Below are 10,682 nucleotides of genomic sequence, written 5' to 3' on the forward strand. Positions count from 1 at the left end.
AAGCTTGTAAAGGAAAATATTGCCAGGTTGGGATCTGACAGAGCTTCTTGGAGCAGTAGGGAAAAGCGTTACTGTTTGAGATGGTCATCAGTGCTGCTGTCAAAAGCACCAATGTCCTTTTCATTCCCTGCAAAAACCTCTGTTGCTCAGGGCTGGAATTGCTGTTGAATTCTCTCCCTTGAAAACAAAGACATAATACTGAAAATGAATAGCCAGCAGCAGAGCTGGGGAGGGGAATAAGGACTTCCCCAAGAAGTGAGAGGAGCAGCAGAAGGTGGTTCCAGGAGRATGAAATCAGGTTGTCCCAAAGCAGGTGGCACTGGGAATGGAAAGAATTCCAGAGCCTCTCCTGCACACCCACCAAAGCTCTTACAAAAATTTAAACTCAGATAATCTAATAAGGGCCTGACATGCCTGACATGCCCCAACCTTTTTATTCATCCCACAATCCCTCCAGCTTCCCAAGAAAGCCAGCTGAAAGGCAAAAAGGTAAATGGGGACTGCCATCCATGCTGTCTGTAGCTCTGCAGGTTCCAGCTGAGCTGAGCAGGCACCAACATTCACTGCTTCCCCTSTCTGTGCCACCACAGGCTGCTCGTGGCTATAGAGACACAGCACGAGCCCCTCAGTGCCTCAGGAGCAAGCCAGGACTCAAACATTTCATGGGTATTTCAGGTGTTCCCAACACCTCCTGTTCTGTAGGATGTATTGGATTATTTCTGTCAACACCCACCCCCGCTTCCAGGCAGGGGCAGGGGGAAAATTAATTCATTCTTCATTTATTCTTCTCTCTTCAATCCTAACTGCCATCGTGCCACTCCAGCCTGCAAATCTGAAGGGGCCCATCRGAGATCAGACAGTTTTTTTCCCATTTTATCAGTCCCACACACCAAACACCCTGCCCAGGGACCCAGCAGASAGGGAGCACCACAGACCTTTCCACTCATGGAGAGACCCCAAAGGAGCTCCCAGAGCAGAGCTTGGGGCTGGAACAGCAACAAATCCTAAAAGCCCAGAGCAGAGAGGCGGTGACTTAATGACAGTTCAGCCCATGAATCCAGAATAGCAACTCGTTTGTTGTCTGAAGCTGGAATCCACTTGGTGTGATGACAGATAGCTTAGGAGAAGCAGATCCTGCCTGCCAAGAGAACTTCAAAAAGGACAAGGGGAAAGAGAAAATCTGGCTGGAAACCAAATGCTTTGCTAAACCTAGATAACACACTGTTTACCAACAGCAAACTAGATTAGGGGAGGAAAAAATAGGATTTATGCAAATGTTCTTAATTTAATAATTATGATCAGATATGGCTTTGTTTCTGCCATGTAATTTGTGTAATACAAATAAAGTACAAGGGCTCTCTTCCCCTATAGGAAATGAGAATTATTAAACATTGCACCGAAAAGCAAAGGAATGTGTTTATTGACATGAAAAATGATCCTGCGGATACAAAAGCTTTTGTATGTTAATTGCTAAATGTCAGTGCAATTTAGAAAGTGGTTGCAGAAGGAAAGAATTCCTTTCCAAAACAGAAGTGGCTTTTCCTCATCCACCATCCTGATCCGAGACTGCATCTTGAAAGTATTTATGGCTGTGTTTTGATCGGTGACATTGGGTTAGTACCCAAAAACATCCTCACTTCATATTGATGTGGTTACTTGCTGGGAGGCATAAAGGAAGTGAAGGATTTCCTCCCAGTTTTATTACTGAATGCTCAAAATGTTTCCTGGGGTAAACAGCACTGAAGACATCTGGTTTTTTTTTTTTTTTTTTTTTTTTTTTTTTTTTTTTTTTTGCAAACAAAAGGAGAACAACTGTAGCAACTGGTGGATGGAAAAATACAGGTCTGGAGCAGGGCTGTGAAAAAGAACCTTCCTCTGGAATAGGGAAGGTGAGAAACCACAGGATACATCCAGCAGCACTGAGARCCTTCAGATGTGTTGTCTCTGCCCTTCTGTCCCACTCCATAAAGGAGAAGAAAAATATAAAATGTCTGATTCGGCTGCCAGATAGCTAAAGATGCTTCAGTAAATTAAACTTTGGGCTGGAAATTGAAGGAGCTTCGTAACATCTTTAATTACAGCCTCTTGATTTACTGCTCCAGGGGGGAAGGGGGGAAAACAAACCCAAATTTTTGCAGTCCTGATGGAGAAAGACAGGCAAAGAAAGCTTGCCAGGCATTCATGAGCCTGTTTGCAGCAGGAAATGAATGCACTCTATCCAAAACATGTTTGTGAGGCATGCAAAGCCTGCGAGATGCAGAGCAGCCACCAGCAGAACCAGCAGAACCACTGAGYCGAAAACCAGAATGTGTTTGATAAATCAACAGAGCTCTGAGAGCACCTTCCTCACCCAGCATCTCCTGGAGAAGCTCTGTAAAACCTCAGGATGAAGAAARCTGCCACCAAAACGATTTAAAGGCTGGGCAGGAGGAATTGCTTCCAGTGAGAAATTTGACGGGCAGGATTTATTGAGCTTATCAAAGACAGGAGCAAGGGTGACTTGATTACAGGGTATTAAGCACCTCCATGGAGAGAAAATAGCAGTCRTGAAGGGCTCTTTAATCTAGCAGGGAAAAGCTTAACAAGAACCCATGGCTGGAAGCTAAAGCCAGACAACTTCAAATGGAAAACACAGCCCGGGTTTCAAACRGAAGAGCAAACTGGCAAAGGGTGCAGCAGATTCCTCGGACCACCCTGAAAAATGCTGCACAGCTGCYTCCATTCCCTGCAAGGAGCACTGCTGACACTTTTCCTCTCCCCACAGCGGAGATGGAGACATGGGAGATGCTGCTGGAAAGGGACAGGGATTTGATCTCCCACTCTCACCTTGTGGAAGAGCMCCTGGCTGTGCAGCAGGTGAGGTGTGAGCAGCAAGGAATAGCTGCTTCTGCAGAAAACATTCATTGCAGCTTTTTAACAGATGAATTTGAAGTCAGCCTTCATTAAAAAAAAAATCAAATTTACTGCAACTGATTTTGGCTTTCCACCTGCAGAGCAAGATTGGAGGAATAGTCAAAGAAGATTAAAAGAGAGGGTTTTGGCTACTGCTTTGTAAAACATTTGGTATCCTAGTCATGTTTGGGATTCCTCCTCCTGCCTGACTAATTACTTCTATTTCCTGTTTTCTCTGCAATTGCTACTATGTTCTGCATTGCTGGAATCTGAAATATTGTTTCATGGAACATTATTGTATTTGTGCATACCACAAACTCCAGAGATGCCAAATTCCTTTTCGTGCTGCTGCTCCGGCTCTTGAAAAAATATTTCCCATCTCCAGCAAATATCAACACCTCTCCCCCAGGAAAAGTGTGAAAGCTTCAAACCCACATGAAAACTTTTAACCACTAAAGCAAAAAAACAGTGATGAAAAATTATATTTCTTTATTTGCACTCAGTGCCTTCGTTTCTTCGTTCTGCTCTCAGCCAATTTGGTGAAAAATGTTTGATGACCAGTTCACATGTTCATTCCCTTCAGCTGAAAGAAAAGTCTTGGAATTAAAGCAAAAAGCAGGGAAATTGCTGATTTTTCCTAAATCTGCCACTGATTAAGAGATGGCCCCCTATCACACAGATGATTTCTCTTGTACTGAAAAAAAATCAAGAAGGTTATAATATTCAGTTTCAGGAAATTTAGCTTTTTGTGCTTTCACATCTGCAGAGGGGTGCAGGGTCAGCTCATGGGAAGCCAAATGTATTTCAGCTCTTTGTTATGTTCTCATGCACTGTAACTTCAACCTTTTTTTGTATAAAAATCCAGGATTCTGCAAGTGAACTCCCACTGAAATTTCATTTTTTAAGTATTTCCCTGTCCCCAGCCAGAGTCAGGCTGCAGCCTGCACTTGTGTTTTATAGCCTTTGTCTCGTCCTTATATTCAGGAAGGTTCTCTGCTGCCCTGCTTTTGTGTCCTTCTCCCCACACACCACTCCTGTTCTCATCATTAATGGTTGATAAATAGCTAATGAGTGGCTTGGACATTAGRGCCTCCCTTTCCATCTGGGCTACATGCTATTTTACAGGCCCTGCTAAATCTTTATTAGATTTGGGTGCACATTATTGATTTAGGTAGATGAGGTCGTTGTAACCTCATCTCAAAGAGAAAGGAAGCAGGAGAAGCCAAATGTAATTCAGCTGTTATTTTCTGGAGCAGCGCAAATCAATAGCAGGGAAAAAGTCAAAACAAAGCCAAAAAGTGTCCATTAAAAAAAGAAATCATAACTGGACCTTAAACCAGATGCCACAGTCTTACAGGCTCTTGGAAGCAAAGAACTGAGACAGGCTGTAAAAGTTAAGAGCTTTTCCCATTTTAGCACTAGAGAATAGGTGGTAGGTTCTAGTGAAGAGACAACGTTAATAAAATACCAGGCTGTTCCTAGGGCAAAGTGACATCTATTTATAGRATAAGAACACTTTACCTCAGATGCAGGGAAGGCTTAATAAGAGGACATCTTTTGCTTAAGTTATTTTTACCCCTGTTAAATGGCCATTTCAGCAGCTGCAGCTCCAACAAAAAGAAGAGCTCAGGCTTTATGCTAAGCACTTTTTGAGCATCCTGTCAGAGGTGACTTAAGCTCAGAAATCCCACAGAAAGTCTGGCATTCGGGGCTGGGCCYTCTGAAAGATTTCAACACACTGTCACCACTCGTAAGTGTACAGATAGGAACACCGAGGGTGTATGTGGGTTCAAACAGAACCTGCATAAATACATGGAAAAGAGGCCCAGAGGTGCTTTAGGAAGGAAATCCCTGCAGTGATGTGCACAGGAGCACCTGCCCTGAAATGGAGGTGCCAATTCCAGCCCAGTTCCCCCTCAGCCATCTCCTCATTCCCTGTTTTGGAGAGCACAACCCACGGTGGCAAATTCCACTTAGCCAAACTCCCAAATAACTTGTGTATAGTGTGCCTAATCCTCAGGCATTTTGGGATTCCCATCCTAAAGCCACACACCAAATCCCACAAAAGCCGTTTTCACCTGGACACGGGGTTGTTGTTCCCTCCTGATGCACCGTGACAGGCTGCTGGCTCTTTCCAAATCACACCTCTTTGATCTGCTCATTCTCAGGGAATATGAAATTCAGGACTGCTGGTTGTATCCAGCTGTCAGGTCCCACTAATCCCCTCCCTTTCACATGACACCCAGCTGGTGTTTTCCTCTGCAGCCCCRTTCTGGTGTGGAATTCCAAAGCCAKGGAGCTGCCATGAGGGGCCTTGGGGCACTTCATGCAGTCAACACCTGCAGGACTTTGTCCAGTTTATCCCTGAGCCTGTGCAAAGCACTCTGCCCTGYTCAGCAGGTGGATTTGGCTACCTGGAAGATTTCCAGACTGACAGCACAGCCCTCTCCCTGCATTGCCAACAGGGAACTCAGCAGTGCAAGATCCAAACTATTTATTCACTCCAGATGTGATCAATGGTTGTGCGAGTGCTCGTTCTCCTCTAATGACCAGCTTTCAATGTCAGCTCATCAGTGTGTGACAGCAGCCACACAGGAGCCTCTCCCTCTGTCCTCTGCTGAGAGAAACCATGACAGAGCACCATAAATTCCATTTTACTGCGCCCATGCCCAGATCCCAACCTGGCACTGCCACCTCACCGCCCACCGGTGCACCTCCAACCTGCTGCTTTGAACCAGCCAGAGAGCCAACACCCTGGCAATTCAGCTGGTTTCTAAGACACTGGAGAAGAATTTGGAGAATTTYTGAGTTGTGAAGATCCCCAAGCACTTCTGTGACTAATGCTGAGAGCACMCAGCTCTCCCTGTAGGATCCCTGCACCAAATGCAATCCTCTCCAACAGAGAGGTCTGGGTCTCACTCATGAGAAAATTTAACCATATCTGTCCAAAATGCAATTTAAAAAACTACTGCCACAGGGGTAGAACCTCTCCTTCATTTACCATTTTGTGGTTTCACAATTCCATTAAAAATCCAAGACATCCCTTCAGCAAGCTGGTTTGAGTGGAAAGCTATGTGCTTCTATCTGGTGTGTGTGATCACTGGCCTGTCTCCAGCTCTTTCCAGAGGTGCAGTTAAAGAACAATTCCTAATCTTACTCATCTTCCAAAGACTAGAAATGGATCAAAACAACAATGAATTATAGCAGCCACCATCATCACAGCTGAATGTGATGGTGTGTGAGTTGTGTGCCCATGTGAATGTTCATTTTGTAGATAATAAAACAAGGAGAGGCTGTAGAGTGAAAGGGTTTTTTTCTGACCCAGTTAGGGTCTTCATGCACTCTCCACTCTCTCACTCCAACATAAACCCAATTCTCTCTTRCTGGGCTTTGCTGCTGCTCCRGYCAGAATTTCCTTTTTGCCTCATTAGCCAGAGCAGTGGCTTGTATTAAAGCTTTGYTAACACTTCCTTCCTTCTCCCCATCCATAATGCTCCATCAGACACCATCACTGCTCAGTGAGAAAATAATGAAGAAAAATGWACTTTTGACAGTTTGCTGAGACTGCTTGCTCTGCTGGTCTCTATTTTGCTTTTTTGTTAATTCCTGAAATGCTTCTGCCTGGCAATACCTACTCTGCAGCAAGAGGAAATGATTGTGGAATCAYAGAATCCAAGGTCTATTTCCAGTTCTGATCCTTGGAGTTCACATCTCTGCTCCACGTGTGTGAACACGTGCATGAACGTGGAGCTAAGGGMTGCTCAGACACTCACCAGCATCTGTGGCAGGGAGCCAGGAGCTCTGAAAAGAGCCAAAACATCCCACRTGCTTGGGAAGAAATGCACCACGTAGYTAACCATCGATGTTCACAGYTTATTCCCTCCCCACCACCATCCATCCACAGAAATCCTTGAGTYGTTTCTGCCAAGAAAGCGGTGACATTTCAAAGTRGCCACATGCAGATTAACCACAACTTCTSTTGGTCTTTTGGCTCTGAAAGAGTCAACACAYGCTGATCTTACAGCTGCAGACACACCAGGMCTCCTGCTGCCATTTATGTGGCAGCAAGCAGAGATCAGAGTCCAGTGCTCTCATCCCTCAACACTCACTCAGTGCCTGGGCTGGCTCCTTGCTTGGCCCACACCCAAAACCAACATTTTCTGCATCAAACACAGAACTTGTGGCCACCTGGGCCATGGTGCATCACTGCTCTCACTCAGAGCAGCATTTCCATGAGTTACAGGCTGGGGTAAATGAGAGGGATCACGACACAGCAAACACCAGTAGGTTATCCTAAATTCAGAAATTGTGCTCTGTGTTCCCAACCACCATCATCAGAAACCTCATCCTTCAATGTATAGACACTTTTCAACCTGCAGACCAAGAGCCCCRGGGAATCCTGAGATGATTCTACAAAGTGTAATTAAGAAAAGTGAATCTGTCATTAATGGACTTAAATTAGCTCTGTGGGGATCCACACACTCACTGAAAAGTTTTTGGTTTTTTTTTTTGTTTTTTTTTTAATAAGAAAATAATCAAGTTTACATGGACATTGACGGCACAAAAAGTTTATTTTCCAAGATGACAGAAGTCAGAGACTCCTTCTTGGCCCCTCTCCTGCACCCATCCCACCCCTGCACAGCTTTGTACGGGGTGACCTCCTGCTAGGCTGGTGTTTTACATAAACCCAACCCATAAGAACCAAAATCCAACAGCAAAATATAACTGGACTGAGACACCAGCAGAAGAAAACTTCTTTCCTAAAAGCATTGCTCATAGTTTTCAGATTTCCAAAACTGAAAACAAGCTAACCTGGAGACAGCTCCTGTAACACAGTTTCCCTGATCCAATCCTAAGAGAAGCCCTGTGTCTTGCCACATGCGCCCAGTCCTCTCCAAACTTCATTAAACTCTAGTAAAAAATAAATAAGATAAATATMATTTGCATTTATTACACGAATTAGCAGAGCTTGCCAGATGGGGAGCTCTCCTCCAGCAGGGCSGTTGTTCTCCAGGAGAGACAAGTGCTGGCACTCCGCAGCTGTTTGGGGCCGGGGATGTTCCCACTCCTGGAAAACCATCGCCCCTGGCTTTTCCTGTAATTAGTTGGTGCAAATACCCTCGGCTGGGCTGAGGAAAAGTCACATTCTGAAAGATCACCCCGGCCAGCAGCCGCGCTCGGGAGACAGAGCATCACCGCTGCGAGCTGTCAGCCGATTCATCTCCAGCGAAACTCAGCCGGGCCAGAAATTGGGARTTCTTTATCTCAGGACAGCAGACTGAGCGGGGTTTTAATTGCCGAGCTATGCTAATGAGCCTTGTTTGCGGCACGAGGTGCTCGGCGGTGTCTCTGTTTGAAAATGCGGCGTTGTCACCTCCCCCCGAGGGCACACACAATCAGCTCAGAGCCGTCTGCACACTGAAAAAAAAAAAATATCGTGTACGGGTCCCCTCGGCACTGCACCTTATCAAAGGCATCATTAACAGCTGCTTCGGAAGCGGCAGGAGCCTCTCCTGGGTCAGCTCAGTTCAGATCTTTCTGTTCTTTCCTCCTGTTCTTTCCCCCCTTCTCGGTTTGTTTTGTGTTTTGGTGTTTTTTTCCCCCTAAATCGTGAGCTCTGCAAACATCGCTGTCAAATCACCTGCAGGGGAACAAAAAGATGTCAGGATTTTAGTGTTTCCTCACAGATAAGAGCTGTGTCTGGTTTTAAAAGGAATTAAAACAAAACAAATCATGCCCAGGGAAAAGGAAAGGGACAAAAGAATTGCTGACTTCTTGAGTCAAGCTGTACTTCAGCCTGGGTTTCACTTTGCTCCTTTCGGGTTGATGAAAATAGTTGTTTAACATTTGTATTTTGGAAAATCATGAAAGAATCACAGAATGGTATGGGCTGGGAGGGATCTTAAAGATCTCATCTCTTCCACCCCACTGCCATGGTAGGAACCTTCTGYTGGATCTGCTGAGAGCCTCACCCCAGCCTGGTCTGCAACACCTCCAGGGATGGGGAGCCCCCAATCTCTCTGGGCAAAATTAGAGCTTGGTGGACACAAGGCTGCAGATTTCCATGCCCAGATAGCAAATGCTGTTTCATTTGTCCCATTAATAACGAGGTTTGCTTGTCACAGAGAGCCCAAGCCACGTTTATGTTTGTTGCCACATRAATGGCAGCAGGAGGCCTGGTGTGTCTGSAGCTGYAAGATCAGCGTGTGTTGACTCTTTCAGAGCCAAAAGACCAASAGAAGTTGTGGYTAATCTGCATGTGGCTACTTTGAAATGTCACYGCTTTCTTGGCAGCAGCGACTCAARGAWTTCCTTGGATGAAAAGTGKTGGGRAGRGAATAAACTGTGTACATTGTGTACAGCAAGGCCAATGCTCAGCATCTTTAAAAATCATCAGCACTTAAATGTGGCATTATTATTCTTCTGGTGCTAGCCAGGGAGGCGTGCAGGCATCACAGACCCCATGTGCCAGACACTACAAACACCCATTTCCCCACTCCCTGCAATCTTTTAACCCAACCTTGMATGAACTCACACACTTGAGTAACCCCCAGCATCTCACAGCCCTACTGAAACCAGCACGACTGATGAATGGAATGAAATCAGTAATTACCCATGTGCTTAATTATTTGCAGAACTGGGGGCTAAGTGCTTCATTTTTAGCTTCACGCTTGAAAATATTGGTTCTAATCCAGCGTGCCTCGCTCCGCTCCCAATCCCACAAGGAACAGCGYGCTCCGGCCTAATTAAGCAGCAGCACTTAACAAAGTGTTTAACTTGGAGCATGTGAACAAACCCATTGACTGAACCCTGCACTGCTTGGGCTGGCTCAGCCCCTGGCAGGATGGGGCCCTTCAGCCCAGGTGTTTGGGGATTTAATAGGATGGGAAGCATGACTCAAACCCCAAATCTGACCAAAGCCCCATGCTCAGGGTGCTGGACACACCAAAGTGTCCCCTGCTCCCGTCCTGGATGTCATCCAAGCCTCCCRTGGAAGGGCACACAGAGGCAGGGCTGGGATTTCAAGAGAAGCTGYCAATGTTCTCTTTAATTAACTGACTGGAAACCTTCATGCCCAAAAGCACATCCCTCATTTCAGGTTGCAGCACGGATGTCCCCAGGGCTGGAGCAGAGGGGACCTCCCTCGCTGCCAGGCTGGGAGGAGCACAGGTCAGGGCTGGGGGATGCAGTCAAACCCTTCTGAACCTCTGTTTCCACCTTTTTTTTTTTGCCAGGGTGAGCAGTACCTGCACCAGGACACGTGCATGAGGAGACCCAGCTCTCCCCAGGCTGCCTGGGATGGAGCCTCCAACCCTGGCTGGCTTCTTACAAGCCCTAATTTAAGTCCCTTTAGGACACAAAATAATGATAACACGCTCCCTGGAAAAGAAACCCCCTTGGGCCTGTGTAAAATTAGCAGCGTGCTGACTGTCCCACTTTCTCTCCTGTTATGTGGGGCAGCCTGCCTGATTAACACACCATTTTGGGATACTCATTTCGGGATTCTTTGCTTTGCCCCTGGCAGGAGGAGCCTGGGGCAGCCAGAATGCTCCTCCCAGCAGGTGCAGGTGGAGAAGCAAAGTGGAGAAGCTGCAGGGGAGGAAGAGGAGGAATGTGCCCTTCATTGGCACAAGAGACCCTCAGCAATAAGGGCGAAGCACAGCTTGGACTGTCCAAGGGTGAAAATACAAACCACAAGTGCTCTCCAGCCTCCAGAACCCCTGGCAGAGCCTGGAGAGGCAGCAAGGACTGGAATGTCCCTCTGTCCTGCACTGGAACACCTGGAAACA

This window comes from Malurus melanocephalus, unplaced genomic scaffold (genome assembly GCF_030028575.1).
Source record: "Malurus melanocephalus ecotype Western Australia unplaced genomic scaffold, MMel_1.1 scaffold_519, whole genome shotgun sequence".
In the NCBI taxonomy this organism is placed as follows: domain Eukaryota; kingdom Metazoa; phylum Chordata; class Aves; order Passeriformes; family Maluridae; genus Malurus; species Malurus melanocephalus.